We start from the raw sequence: 15,866 nt of genomic DNA, 5'->3' as shown, positions 1-15,866 counted from the left end.
GGCAGTAAACCTGATAACTCACCTATGTGGAGAAAAATATCCCGTGTCTGAAATTGAGCAGAGTTGCAGACAAGACACGAGTTCTCCAAGACTTAATTTCCCAAGACATGAATTCTCCAAGACTTAATTTCCCCGTTTTTATGGGGGACTACAAGAGCCCACTTAACCTAGCTTTTAAGCATTAAACTGCAGAAACAATAGAAGAAGTTCGGTCCAGTTCCGATACGTATAAAAGTCGCTCAATTTTTCTTAATGAAGAAAGCAAAGCTCAGGACCACCAAGTTTCTGAGTTAATTGGGGGTTAGGGGGAAGGGAGACTTCGTGGATCAATGTAATAGGCAAAAATAAATAAATAGATCCCCCAGGGTTTTCTTTGAAAGGGTGTTGTGAGTGGGCATAAACTAAAGATTTTTGCTTTGATACATTAAATGCGTGCAGTAGAAAGCCTGTAACCCAGCATGAGCAATTGTTGGGTAAACAGTACCAAGAGGGGTTCCATGGTGTAATGGTTAGCACTCTGGACTCTGAATCCAACTATCCGAGGTCAAGTCTCGGTGGAACCTACTCAAGGATATATGTATAAATTTTCTCTACCTTTCGTTTCCCCAGGGAAAACGTTCTCTATGTAAATTACCAAAATCAATTTTCGGCCTGATATATTCCATGAATTCCTGCAACTCCCGATATTACACTCGATCTTGGTCAAAAGGCCAAGAAGCCAGGCAAGTCCCAATATACCTGCCTCTGGGTGAGGAGGTGGAATAGAATCCACTTTCCGGGATCACAGCTCACTACAGCCTCGACCTCCCCAGGCTCAGGTGATCCCAGGTAGCTGGGACTTCAGGTGCGCACCACCACAGCCGGCTAAATTTTTGTTTGTTTGTTTTTTGGAGGGAGACAGAGTTTTCGCTATTTTGCCCAGGGTCGTCTCGAAGACCTCCTGGGCTCAGGCTATCCTTCCGCCTCCATCTCCCAAAGTACTGGGATTACAGGCGTGAGCCATCGCACCTGTCCTGAACGGATTGTTTCTTTCAATAATTTGTGAAGTCCACGGAAACATTTTTGTCCTCTGAAGTGGGAAGTGCTGATAAAAATAATCTGCTCTTGAGTCTTTATGCAGGAGAGCTGAGATTTTAATTACTACGAATGCAAAATTTGGGCAACTTTGTATTTCTTTGCTTTGTAGAGTTGCTTTTCTTTTCTTTTCTTTTCTTTTCTTTTTTTTTTTTTTTTTTTTTTTTTGTCGTTGTTGTTTTTACCTCACTTACTTCTAATATATGTAGCATAACTACAATTTCTTTCCATCTCTCGGGCCAAGATAGTCTTTAACTTTCTCTCAAACCAGCCTTGTACTGTGCATTCAAATCCTGTTGGTTGAAAAAGTGTTCTTTGCTATCAAGCTCCAGTGTTCAGTAGCTTAAATGGTCTAATGTGTTGGCAAGCTCTTTATAAACTGTTAAGAAACACCCTGCTCAAAAACAAACAAACTCCCGTGGACTGATGAGCGGTATGCCCTACATCAAAGATAACTCAAGCGTCAAACACCCCATGGGCAGCAATATCCCACCCCAGGCTAAACCCAACGGCTAAAATCATACCACTTTGTGGCCTCATTACCAACAGAAATAGAATGATGTCAGAACAGCGAACTAACTCTGAATGTTAGAGATAGGTGGTGGTGGTGTTAATTGCCGGTACAGGTAGAAGACTGAGACGCCTGTTGGGTGCCGTGGTCTTGGAGTCAAAATCAAGAGATACTCAAGTTACAACTTACTGCCGTCTCACTGTGAGACCTTGGCCACATATATATGCCTGTGGACCTTCCAGTCTGTATAATGACTATGTTGTGAGGCTTTACAAATTACAAACCATGTAAAGACCTTGATGGTGATGTGTAGTAAGTACTTGAAAAATAGGACTTACTATTTATCCCTTTTGGGTACTAATAAATCTAACTTTGAATCTGCTAACAACCTGATAATTTGGGGGATGCCCCCAGTGGAATTTATAGAACTTGAATTCACAACCCCATCTGGAAGTCCTCAGTTAAAATACCATTTCATTGTGTAACATTAGGTGGTTTCTTCATCTGTAAAATGCAGATGAAAATATGCTGTTGGTGCTTAACTCATGTCTTGGAACGTACTAAGTATTTAATGAAAATTACCTGTTAGTGGTAAAGCTTTTTGTGAATCCTGACTTCTTTTGAGTTGACAGTAGTTATAAGGATACAAAGATGCTATTTAGTGCAGGACAAGCTGAAGTCTTGCTGGCTGTGATCACAGGGATTTATACCAGTTTTGAAGTAACTGCAACATAAGGTAGTCTCCATTCACTGAGTAAAGAGGATATAATTTGAATATGCAGTGGGAGGATTGCCTAGGAGAGCAGCAAATGGAGCACAGGAATTTGGATAAGTTTTGATTAATTTAGCTGAGGAAACCTAAGGACTGATTAATTTAGCTGAGGAAACCTAAGGAAAGGTGGTAACTGTACCCGGTAAAACCGTAGTCGGCAGGATTCGAACCTGCGCGGGGAAACCCCAATGGATTTCAAGTCCATCGCCTTAACCACTCGGCCACGACTACCCGCCTACATCTTAGTTGATGGCTATGATGAACTTATAATGGATGCGTGGAGCGCTCGGAAGCAGTTGGTCTTCAGTCTCGTCAAGGCCTCTGCTCACGAATGAAAGGGCTCATTTAGAGCACATCAATAACCAGAACTTAGTGCCTAGGATTGCAATTCAATACAGGACTCCTAGACAAAAGACTTAAAGTGCCTGGGCGCTGGAACTTGCCCACTAGCCGCTGAAATCCGCGGACACCACGTTCACACCTAATTCTCACGAACCAGCAAAAAGGAGTATTGAATTGAGAGTCCAAGCAACCTCAAGCCTCTCAATGTCAATGGGAGAAGCAACGAGAAATGAGGGAAGGCACGAGAGTGGGGGGTCATCTGCGTTTATGTACAGTTAAAATCGAAATCAGGAGCCTCTTCGATAACATTCAACTGACTTACTCTTCCGAAAGAACGGCTAAAACCGGACTGGCGCGGACGTGCGAGCTGAGGAGGGGGCTCGTTTCTGTCCTAACTGGAAAAGATGACTCTAGAGAGGTCTCTGACTCTTCAGGTAAATGTAATTCCCGTCAGTCTGGTGAAGGATGCGAGACCATTCCCAAGAGCCAAAGCCTTCAGCCACCCGAGCCCAGGGAAAAGGAAGAACTCAGAACACAGGTTTCCAAAAATCTTAAGGAGAGTCCAGCACAGAAAAACGCAAAAAGATGAAAACACGTAAATGTCAGGATAAATCTAGCTAAATTAATAAGGTTGATTCTTGCTTCAGATACTACAGTATTGTCAGAGTGGGATAATAAGGGTAAACTTAAATCAGATTTCTTTTTAGACAAAAGTCAGGGGGAAAGTCTACGAATTCCAGGGAAAGTGATCTCTATGACCGAGGCCGGCAATGTCTCTGACAGTGAAAGCGCGCCCACATTTGTTTTTCCCTCTAAAATAGTAAGAAATGTGTTCCCTTCGTTGTAGTCTTGCAAATATTATTTGGTCTTATTTCTGCGGCACTTGCTAAAAACGGTTTGTAACCTTTGACACAGCAAATTTATTTTCAAATTCTTTGTCCCTGTGCAGTCTTCGCAAAGTGTTGTCCTCGCCCAGCAGCCTGTGCACCACCTGGGAACTTAGGAGAAATGCATATTCTTGGGCTTGAACTCAGATCTCAGAATCAGAAACTAGGGTGGTGTGGTGCGTGTGTGTGTGGGCGGGGGGGAGGTTGGGGGGGTGAGGGGGGCGGGGCGCGGGGGAGGAGGAGGGTATCTAGCAATCTGTTTTAACAAGCCATCCTGCCGGGCGCGGAGGCTCATGCCTGTAATCCCAGCACTTTGGGAGGCTGAGGCAGGTGGATCATGAGGTCAGCAGATCGAGACCACCCTGGCTAACACGATGAAACCTCGTCTCTACCAAAAATACAAAAAATTAGCCGGGCTTGATGGCACGCTCCTGTAGTCCCAGCTACGAGGGAGGCTGAGGTAGAAGAATCTCTTGAACCTAGGAGGCGGAGGTTGCAGTGAGCCAAGATCGCACCACTGCACTCTAGCTTGGGAGACAGAGCAAGACTGTCTCAAAAATAAAAATAAAAAATAAAAATAAAAAAACCCCAAGCCATCCTGGTGGTTCTGGTGCCCACTGAAGTTTTCAGAAGCACTCTCCTAGAGAAATAACCTTTTTATTTGTTTGTTTGTTTGTTTTATATTTTATAAATAGAAATGGGGCGCCTCGCTATGTTGATCAGCCTGGTCTTAAACTCCTGGTTCAAACCCCTGGTCTCAAGCCATACTTCCATCTCCGCCTCCCAAAGTTCTGGAATTACAGGCGTGAACCACTGTACCCAGCTAGGAAATAAGCTTAACCAAAGGAAAACATATACTACACAGGAACCTTTATTTTTATTTCTAGTTGTGATAGTGAAAAATAGATATTAAAATGGGAGTTCTTTATTATTATTGTTGCTCCATCTGCGTAATAGATCATTACCAAGCCACTAGAAACGACATGCTGGAAGACTGTAATAGTTCTGGGAAAATGTTTGTGACGTAATGTTCACTGACAGAACTAAGAGGCAGTAAGCATGACTTAATCTAGGCAAAATTTTTGCAGGTAAAATCCTGCGGTGAACTCATAATGGATGCGTGGAGCTCTGGGAAGCAGTTAGTCTTCACAGTCTTGTCCAGGTCTCTCCTCACGAGTGAAAGAGCTCGTTCAGAGCACATCAAGAACCAGAATATTGTACTTAGTGTTTCAATTTAATACAGGACTCCTAGACAAGCGACTCAAAGTTCCTGGGCGCTGGAGCTTGCCCACTGTCGCTGATATCCGCGGACACCACGTTCACATCTAATTCTCACGAACCCGCAGAAAGGGAGTATTGAATTGAGAGTCCGAGCAACCTCAAGCCTGTTAATGCCAGTGGGAGAAGCAACGGGAAATAAGGGAAGGCATGAGAGTGGGGAGTCATCTGCGTTTACGTACAGTTAAAATCTAAATCAGGAGTCTCTTCGATGTCGTTCAACTGACTTGCTCTTCCAAAGGAACGGCTAAAACCAGACTGGCGCGGGCTTGCGAGGTGAGGAGGGGCTTCGTTTCTATCCTAACTGGAAAAGATGACTCTGGAGAGGTCTCCTACTCTTCAGCCAAATATGATTCCCGTAAGTTCTGGTGAAGGACGCGAGACCATTTCTAAGAGCCAAAGCCTCCAGCCACTCGAGCCCAGGGAAAGGGAAGAATTCAGAACACAGGTTTCCAAAAATCTTAGGGACAGTCCAGCACGGAAAAACGCAAAAAGACGGAAACACATAAATGTCAGGATAAATCTAGCTAAATTAATAAGGTTGATTCTTGCTTCAGATAGTACAAAATGGTTAACACCAGGATCAGCTAATTTTTCCCCCGTTGCATATTTCATATTTGTGGAGTACTCTTCCTTAAAAGGTAACATCCTGGTACATAGAGAAATTACAGTTTGGCTTACTGACAAATATTGGATGATGGCAATTGCCTCGCCCTTTTAAGGCTTACTGTTGGCATACACTGCTTACCGGTTTAGTTTCACAAATGGATACCTGAGAAACATGTTTAAAATCTTGTTGATATTGCTTCTGTAGAGCACTTAGAAATAATGCTGAAGGCACAAATAGAGTCCATGAGCAAAGAGCAGTGAACATCATCTAAGATGCCTAGGTTACTGATCTAAATCTAATTCTCAGGTGCTGTGTAGGTTTGCATACTTACTTTAGCCCCTCATTTCCTTATTTGTGATGTAAAGACTAAATGAGGCCAGATATAAAATGAGAGTATTTTGCAAAATGTGAGGTCTTATATACATGTTAGTGACTAACGTGATTTTGCCAAAAGAATATCCTGGAGTACATATCATATCAGCATTATAGAAGCGCATCTCATTCCTTTTATCACTTGCAGAAGCTTCCATTCTATGGATTTTCCAAAATTTATTTTAAACATCAAACATCGATGGCCATTTGAGGTTGTTCAAATCGTCACTATAAGTCAAAGATTTGCAGCGAATGTTAGAGTGTGTCCCTGTTGTTGCGGGTGTCTCCTGCATCCCCATCTCCTGAAGGAGCAGGAAGCTTGATCTCTGGAAATGCATCCTGCTTCGTCTCCTTCCATCAGAACGTCAGAAGAAGGGGTCCTCCCAGGTCCAAGGATAAAGTGTTACTTGTCAGTTTGAAACAACAGCATGATAATCATCTAACTAATGCCAAAGAATAAGAAACATTGACAGCAAATACAATTTCTGGCAGAGAATTTGACCTTTCCAAGAGAGCTATAGTTCAGTACAGTGATTTATGCTAATAAGCAAAGCGTTCTTTATGTAGTCGTGGCCGAGTGGTTAAGGCGATGGACTAGAAATCCATTGGGGTTTCCCCGCGCAGGTTCGAATCCTGCCGACTACGATAACGTTTTCCTTTGCAAAGGGGATGTAACACCTTATCAGATGGGATATCCTGACTTTATCTTCCAGGAAGAAGCCTGATCAGACTTTTTCTCTTTATATGCCCACTAAAAATATTCTGCCACCTTCCTGAAACAATGAGGAAAATGTGTACTTATTTGAAAAAAAAAAAAAAAGTTAATTCGACCAGAGTCTTACTGGTGTTTTACCCCCAAGAAGAGCCAAGGTGATGCTATCGTGTTTCCTGCAATCGATGCCCTGTTTTGAAGGCAGCTTTCCTTTAAAAATGTTGCTAGGAGTGTTTGTGTCTCACAGAATTGTTCCCTTGTTAGGGATCTACTTCAGTCAAGTAAATATTCTCATTCATACCGAAAAGGAAATTCCAGGAAATCCAGGATCAAATACAAGTGAAAGCAAAGACTCAGATATGGTCGCCAAGATGGGAATAACTTGGGCATTATTAAGCAAACAACTAAGCAATTAAATATATTAAGTAAAGCAATTTTCCTTGAAATCATGTAAAAACGAATTGACGACTTCAAGCCAGACTGGCTTGTCCAGGTGTCCAGGACGATAATGAGGCAAGAGGGACTGAAAAGAAAGTGATGTGTGACTATATTCAGAGCACGGAAAGATAATCACCTCAGGTGCAGAATCACATTGTGTGATTAACAACTATGGGTTAAATAATGCATTGGTCAAAGGAATGCTAGCCACAGCTGAGTAATTTTTAAGGAATTCCTAGGGGAATTCTATCACTCCCTTGGAAGGTTGGTGGAGCTCATCCTCACTTCTTGCCTTGCTGCATCTTCTTTTTTATTTGTTAGACCTGCCATTCTCCTTTTTCTATATCTGAGATCAGTTATTTGTGCCTTATTGGATAAACTCAATCAGTTTATCCAAGGATCTTGCAATTTTATTAGTTTTTTTTTAAACAAAATTTTGGCTTTTTTTTTTTTTTTTTTTTTTTTTTTGCTTATTTCCATCTTATGTTTCTATTTCGTTGCATTAAATCAGCTATTTTCTTCTTCATTTCCTTCCCTAAGATTTCTTTGGGTAAAATTTGCTAATTTCTAATTTCTTCCAATGGATCTCAGATTATTGATGTTCAGCTTTTATTTTATTCTTAATTATGTATTTAAGAGTTTAAGCATCCAAGTGCATTTTGGACTGCATGAAACATATTTCATAAGTATTATTTTCAATGTCATTCTTCTGAATATAAGTTTTAATTACCATTTAGATATCTTCTTGGAACCATATGCACATTTTTTTTTTCTTTCTCTTCTTTTCTTTTTCTTTTTCTTTTTTCTTTTTTCTTTTTTTGAGACGGAGTTTCGCTCTTCTTGCCCAGACTGGAGCGCAATGGTGCGATCTCGGCTCCCCGCAACCTTTGCCCCCGAGTTCAAGCGATTCTCCTGCCTCAGCCTACCAAGTAGCTGGGATTACAGGCTTGCGCCACCACATCGTGCGAATTTTGTATTTTTAGTAGAAACGGGGTTTCTCCATGTTGGTCAGGCTGGTCTTGAACTCCCAACCTCAGGTGATCCTCCTGCCTCGGCCTCCCAAAGAGCTGGAATTACAGGCGTGGGCCACCGCACCCGGCCATACGCACACTTTTTAACTTCTAAACATAACACAATTTTCGATTTCTAATTAATGTCTAGCAAACTGTACTGTGGCTAAACCCTAGTTTTATCTCTTAGACTGTTCGAATTTTGGAAACTTACTTTAAAACCGGCAAGGCAAAAGGTTTTTTTGTTGTTGTTGTTTTTGTTTTTGTTTGTTTGTTTGTTTAGTTCCATGTATACTTCAAAAAGAAATTTGTCTTCAGAAGTTGAGATGCCACTAGGCGCGGTGGCTCATCCCTATAATTCCAACACTTTGGGAGGCTGGGGCGGGCGGGTCACTTGAGCCCAGGAGTTCCAGAGCAGCCTGGGCAACATAGTGAAAACCAGTCTTTACAAAAAATTTAGCCGGGTTTGGTGGCAGGCGCCTGTGTTCCCAGCTACTCCGGAGGCTGAGGTGGGAGGATCACTGAGCCCGGGGAGGTCGAGGCTGCAGTGAGCAATGATCCCACCACTACACTCCAGCCTGGGCAACAGAGTTAAAAAAAAGAAAAAATTTGAAGTGTGTAGTGTTCTTCATATGTAAGTTAGGTAAAATTCAGGAATAGTTGTGTTTAAAATTTTTACGTCTTTACTGTTTTCCTTCCCTCTTCTGCTTTTTAATTAGTTTCTGAGGGATATATATTGTGTTAAAATTTCTAAGTATGATTGCGACTTTTCTTTCTTTCGACAGAGTCTGGCTCTGTCGCCCAGGCTGGAGGGCAGTGGAGCGAGCTCCGCTCGCTGCAAGCTCCACCTCCCGGGTTCTGGCCATTCTCCTGCCGCAACCTCCCGAGTAGCTGGGACTACAGGCGCCTGCCAGCACGCCTGGCTAATATTTTGTGTTTTTAGTACAGACGGGGTGTCACCGTCTTAGCCCACCTTGTTAGGATGGTCTCGATCTCCTGACCTTGTGATCCGCCCGCCTCGGACTCCCGAAGTGCTGAGATTACAGGTGTGAGCCACCGCGCCCGGCTTTTTTTTTTTTTTTTTTTTTTAAATTTTTACCTTATATACTTTAGGAGTTCCTAAATTTTACCTCGTACAGTTTAGAAGCTTATTTTTTCCCTGTATCTTTTTGTTTTCCAAAGCAACAAGAAATTCTAACTAAAATGCTGCTTATGAAATATTTATAAATTGGCAATGGCAAGTATCACCTTCCAGTGGCACAATAAACAAGATAACATTCAGTGAAAAAATCTGGGCTTAAATTTACACAGAATTCAGAATACTCATAAAGTGTTAAGAAAAAGAGCATTACTTTGCTTCTGTCTCCCTTTTGCTTCTTTTCTCAACAAGAAAGGAAAAATATCCTAAATTGAGGGCTTCTTCTGAGTGGAGGTCTCACAGTAAGGGTTGAAAAAGAATTTAAGTAGAGGTTTTAATCATCCCTTAACCAGCCAGGTTTTATTCCCTTCTGCTGGACCTATATATGTGTCATTCTAAAGTCCCAAAGGGTAATGTGAGGAACCAACATCCCTAAGCTCTCTCAGAAAAGAGAGAGAAACTCAAAGAACTGGTTTGACTAGGATCTCAGCTTTGGGTGTGTGTGTACTTTTGGCCTCCTAATTTAAAAGGCCGAGATTAATGAATCATATGGCCACAATTCAAAGGTGATTTTTTTTAATCCAATTTTTTTTTTTTTTTTTTTTTTTTTTTGAGATGACGTCTTGCTCTTTTGCCCAGGCTGGAGTGTAGTAGCACCATCTCTGCTCACTGCAACCTCTAGCCTCCAGCCTCCTGGGTTCAAGTGATTCTCCTGCCTCAGCCTCCCAAGTAGCTGGGATTACAGATGCCCCATGCCACCATGCCTGTTTAATTTTTGTAGTTTTAGTAGAGACGGAGTTTTGCCATGTTGGTCAGGCTGGTCTTGAACTCCTGACCTCATGTGATCCACCTGCCTCGGCCTAACCAAAGTGCTGGGATTACAGGCATGAGCCACTGCACCCAGCCTCAAAGGTAATATTTTTAAAGCAGCTTCATGCTTAAGATCATGTTTGGTGATTTTGAACCTTTTAGTTAAATTCGATTGCTTGACGTGGAAGGAAATTCAAAAGGCAGGTGACTCCCTGCTCAGCATCCATGGTCATCCACAGTTTCTGTGAACTCCTTGAAAACGATTTCTCCAATTGTTTTGTATCGGGGGCATGTAAAGTGAGAGAGTTCACACCTTTTTTTCTATTTGGCTTGGACTTTTTATTTTTCTTTTTAAAAAGACAGGAGTCTCTCTATTTTGCCCAGGCTGGCCTCCAACTCCTGAGCTCAAGTGATCTTCTTGCCTCAGCCTCCCAAGAAGCTGGAACCATAGAGAAATATAGTACCTTATCTGGCTGTGACTTGGAATTTTTAAGAATTTAAAAATCTCTTTTTTAATAACTTCATGACCATGAAGTGGAAAAGAGAATTGCCAACTGCTTGCTGTTGTTTGGGGAAATGCCTAAAATACATATATGAGAGAGAGGTGTCTCTAATTGTTACAGAATTCTCTGAGACAGTCCAAACATCTGTTTCCCCAGTGAAAAAGTTATATCCACTACTCTACCAAGGTGAAAAGCATTATTGGAAATTGCTGTGCTCAGTGCCATGGTCCAAGTATATTTTTGATATTCACAGACCAATGCAGGCACATGCATACCTAAAGCACATGACTTTCCAGGCTTTATCTGAGCCATGCTGCTAATCTCATTGCCAAACTTAATCTTTCCCTTTTCTTTCATGTTGTTGCCCTCCAGAATTAATCATTCTCCTTTAATGATCAAGGCCCACAAGCATAAATCTTGTACCCGAGAAATGGTAGACTCACACTTTTCCCCAATCAAACTTTCCAGTGCTCATCCACCTGGAAATTGCAGTATTCATTTTTATTTGAGTATTCCACCCTCTTTGTGCCATTATGCTGCTGGCCACAAGTAGTTTTCTTAAACTCTCCCTGTATGGGCTTGTTTATATTTGTAGAATATTCCTCCTAATAGACATCAATCACCATGAGGTCAGCAACTGTGCTTGTGTTTTGTTTACCTTTGTGTCTATAGCACTGAGCACAACACCTGGCCCACCATAAAAATTTAATATTTTCTACTTTTTTTTTTTTTTTTTTTGATACAGAGTTTCGCCTTGTCACCAGACTGGAGTGCAACGGCACGATCTGGGCTCACTGCAACCTCCGTCTCCTGGGTTCAAGCGATTCTCCTGCCTCAGCTTCCCGAGTAGCTGGGATTACAGGTGCCCACCACCACGTCTGGCTAATGTTTTGTATTTTTAGTAGAGATGGAGTTTCACCATGTCGGCCAGGCTGCTCTCGAACTCCTGACCTCAGGTGATCCACCCACCTCAGCCTCCCAAACTGCTGGGATTATATGCATGAGCCACGGAGTTCAGCCTATTTTCTACTATTTATAGAAAGAATGACCTTCTCAGAGCTCCTAACTGAATGTTTAGCTCACAGTAAGAACCTAGTTTAGTATATTGCCTTACTTCAATCTGCTGATTGTTTCAGTTCAAATTCTTACTCATCTCATTCTCCATCCTCCTTCTAAGTTATATTCTCTGTTAGAACAGCTCTAAGCCAGTCAAGTGGCTGCCCACAGGGCCACTGGCTATTACTGGGTCTGAGAAGGCAGTTCAATTACTGAAGGAGATAAAATTGTACTCCTCATGTTGCAAGCTCTGGTTTTTAAATTTCTATTGGAGAAATTCTTTTCCTTCTCTACATTCTTGGTCCATATTTATGTAGAATAATGTTTTCTTGATTTGCTAGATCAAACCTATTTATATATCGATTGCAGACAGTCCAGAGCCTATCCTGTATAGAAGGTGATCATTGTAAGTACGTCAGATAGAATTAAATTTAAAATTCACTGTAACCTAAAACTAATGTTAAAATTGATCTTTATATGTTTTTATCTTTCAGACTGTGGGTAAGAATGATTAAACTCCTTTCTTTAATATCAGCTTAAAAAAAAAAATCCCACTTACCAGAACATCCTCTTTCTACTGTCTGCCTCCAAGTAGGCAAGTGGGCCAAGGTGCTCTGAAGGAATGTATGGGCTTTCCCTGGGGTGTGAGGGTGAAGGTCAAGAAGTGGGGTAGGGGAGGGAAGACAGTGACATTTTCTTCTGTTAAACCAGTGACCACTATCCATCGAATCACATAGTATGAAGTTCTTTATGCAGCATAGGTTTTTTCCAAGCAGTCACAGACAGTTGAACACTTGGAAATGCCTTCTTTAACAGTTGAAAATTTACAATGCAATAAAACCGTCTTTGCATCATGGCTATGGCATGCACTGGAGTCCAGCTGGGTAGGGTCAAATTCTGAGACCTGTGATTCTTTACTCTAGTAAAGGCCATTTGCTTCCCCCCACAGCCCTTTAGGCTAATAATCTGGGATTGCTACTCTCTCCTGCCTTTTCTTTGTCATTGATGGTACAATAATGATCAGTTCTTGGTGTATCTCCTATTCTTCTTGGTAGCAAGGAAAGCATTTTTTGCAGCAGAGCTTGGAAGGACCCTGTAGGAGCTGCCCAGCAGTTCAGATCACAGAACAGTATTCCCAAGTAAGTTTCAAACTCTTTTAGAAAAAAACTCTCCATGAAGCCTGAAATATGAGAATAGTATTTTAAACTCTTGTGTTTTCCATGACTCTTTCTCTAATGCTTTCCCTTTAAGGGTGATGTCCTTCTATCTTGACATCATCACACTCAAAAGCAGGAACACGGTAATCCCAGCACTTTGAGAGGCCGAGGCAGGAGGATCACAAGGTCAAGAAATCAAGACCATCCTGGCCAACATGGTGAATCCTCATCTCTACTAAAAATACAAAAATTAGATGGGTGTGGTGGTGCGCACCTGTAGTCCCAGGTACTCAGGAGGCTGAGACAAGGAGAATCACTTGAACCTGGGAGGCAGAGGTTGCAGTGAGCCGAGATTGCGCCACTGCACTCCAGCCTGGCAACAGAGCAACACTCTGTCTCAAAAAATAAAAAATAAAAAAAAGAAAAAGAAAAGAAAAGGCAGGAACAACCTGGCAGTTGAGGAAATGACATGTGAAGCCATGATCTGATTCATGAGCCCCTCTAGTGAAAATTAAGCAAGCAGTGAGGGAGTCCACAGTTGAGGTGGAAGACAAATAAAACCGCAGAGTGTCTTCCATTATTCTGTGAGCTCTGAAGATGGAGCAGTGAAAAGGCAGCTTAAAGAACTAGATCCCTAAAGTGGTACTGTTTGTTCTCAAAATATAGTAAAATAGGAAAGAAAAAAATAAAAATCAGTTTGACAATACCCTTAGCAGCATGGGTCAGGCAAGGACTTGAAAGTTATTTGCTTTAGGTAGACATGTACCTGTTTCATTTATTTACGTATTAATTTTACATGTTCATGATTTATTGACAATTTTTTAGTAGCCAAGTATTCACAGAAGGGAACAGTTGTTCCATTGTATTTTTTATTTTTTAATCTTGTTTTTAATTGACACATAATAATTATACATATTTACAGAGTACAGCATGATGATTTGTTACATTTATACATTGTATAATGATCAAATCGTGGTATTTAGCATATCCATCTCCTCAAACATTTATCATTTCTTTGTGGTGAGAACATTCTCTTCTGTTTATTTTGTAATATACACTATGTGGCTGGACAAGGTGCCTCATGCCCATAATCACAGCACTTGGGGAGGCCAAGGTGAAAGGATCCCTTGAGGCCAGAAGTTTGAGACCAGCCTGGGCAACACAGGGAGACCTCATCTCTATTTCAATTAAGAAATTTTTTTTAAAGAGATATACACTACAGTATTATATACTATAGGCACCATACTGTGTTTTCTTATTTTTCTGTGCTGATCATGACACTGTCCATTAGTGTGTCTCGTTTTCCATGTTGCTTTCTTGTCTATAAGACACCTTTCCTCTTCCTTAGTGGTGGGAAGAGAAAAAAACAAAACAAAACAAAACAAAAACCCTTCTAGAACTCAATGGCATTATTCAGAAACTAGATCACATGCTGTTCTTCTACAAGGCAAAATTCTGTGAGATCAATCCTTGCTCAAGACCCTGCTGCAGCCCCAGAACCTGAACCTGAGTCTGCATGGGCTTGTCCAGAAAAAAAGCATCCAGAAGGAGAGAAGCTCCTATTTATGCTACCAACACTTCTCTCTAAGATATGTTTTTGTTGTTGTTGTCATTGTTAAGACGGGAGTCTCGCTTTGTTGCCCAGGCTGGAGTGCAGTGGCGCTATCTCGGCTCACTGTAACCTCCATCTCTGGGGTTCAAGCGATTCTCCTGCCTCACCCTTCTGTCTTGCTGAGATTACAGGCCCACGCCATCGCGCCCGGCTAATTTTTGTGTTTTTAGCAGAGACGAGGTTTCACCATGTTAGTCAAGCTGGTTTCGAACTCCTGACTGCAGGTGATCCGCCTGCCTTGGCCTCCGAAAGTGCTGAGATTACAGGCGTGAGCCACTGTGCCTGCCCATCTAAGATATCTTTTTGAACAAATTTACATTTTTAATTTCTGTACATACATGTCAGATGGAATACTTAACTCTACTATTAGGAATTGTTTCCACAAAAGGGCTGTAGCATTTCATTAGCTTTCACATTCTAGAATTCTATTAGATTGTTTTTCCGAATCAAAGCAACCTGCATGCTGGTTGTGGGAGAGGGTAGGAGAACCGATTAGTCTCCACCTCTGGAAATCTGAATCTCCGTACACTAAGACAAGTCTTGTTCTTCCTGCCTGCACTGCTCAGCAGAGCATTTGCGGCAGTTTACTGTCACTGCCTCACTAATTTTGAAATGCAATGCTCTAAAGAGACACATAAAAGAAGAAAGGATCTGGCATTTTATCAACAGGGCCGGCACTCTGTTTATGAAAACATATTAGAATCATTCTTGGATGAGGTAAAATAAATCACGACAACTCTTTGAAGATTAGAAGAAGAGAGGTGAGGACAAGCTGCTCCACTTAAGCTGCCAAGGCAGTGATGCATGGATTCCCCTAGGAATTCCTAGGAAGGTACTCAACTGTGGTCAACATTCTTTTGGTCAATACATTAACGCATAGTTGTTCATCACAGTGAGATTCTGCATCCGAGCTGGGGCTCTTTCTGTGCTCAGGATATAATCACAACTTCATTTCGGTTTTAGTCGCTCTTGCTTCACCACTGTCCTGGACCCCAGGACGGGCCACTCCACTTGACATCGTTGATTTTTTAAAAATTGGGTTAGGAAAAAAATTGCTTTACTCAATTATCTTTTATTATGTAGTGGTTTGCTTATAAATGCCCAATATAGATTCTCATCTTGGTGACCATGCCTGTGGGTTGCTTTCACCTGTATTTGATCATGGATTTCCTGGAATTTCCTTTTCTACGCTAAACCAGGGCGTTTGCTTGACTGGAGAAGATCCCTAATAAGGGGACAATTCTGTAAGACACAAACACTCCTAGCAATTTTTTCCTCTAAGGAAAGCTATCTTCAAAATGGGGCATCTGTTGCAGGAAACAGAAAAACATCACTCTGAGCTCTTCTTAGGGCAAAGGAAAACATCAATAAGGCTGTGATAGAAGTATTTTTTTGTATGACTTTTCCTCATTGTTTCAGAGACATGGAGTATTTTTAGTGGGTCCCTATAAAGAGGAAAAGCCTAGGTTGGAACAAGCAAGCTTCTTCTTGAGAGCCAATGACAGACTTTCAACCTGGCAAGGTGTCAGTAGACTTTCAACCTGGCAAGGTGTCAGTAGACTCCTTTTCCAACAAGAAACGGAC

At 41.7% G+C, this 15,866-nt stretch overlaps 2 non-coding genes across 2 annotated transcripts; one reads left to right on the top strand and one right to left on the bottom strand.

Annotated features, from left to right (window-relative positions):
* Positions 1 to 2,506: 2,506 nt before the first annotated feature.
* TRNAS-UGA lies at positions 2,507 to 2,588 on the bottom strand. The gene has a single exon. It is a non-coding gene; the product is annotated as a tRNA-Ser (tRNA).
* Positions 2,589 to 6,409: 3,821 nt separating this feature from the next.
* Positions 6,410 to 6,491, top strand: TRNAS-AGA. Its single transcript has one exon. It is a non-coding gene; the product is annotated as a tRNA-Ser (tRNA).
* The last annotated feature ends 9,375 nt before the right edge of the window (positions 6,492 to 15,866 follow it).

This window comes from Theropithecus gelada, chromosome 4 (genome assembly GCF_003255815.1).
Source record: "Theropithecus gelada isolate Dixy chromosome 4, Tgel_1.0, whole genome shotgun sequence".
Lineage (NCBI taxonomy): Eukaryota > Metazoa > Chordata > Mammalia > Primates > Cercopithecidae > Theropithecus > Theropithecus gelada.
The sequence above is the reverse complement of the archived record's forward strand: the minus strand, read 5'-3'. Positions and strand labels throughout refer to the sequence as shown.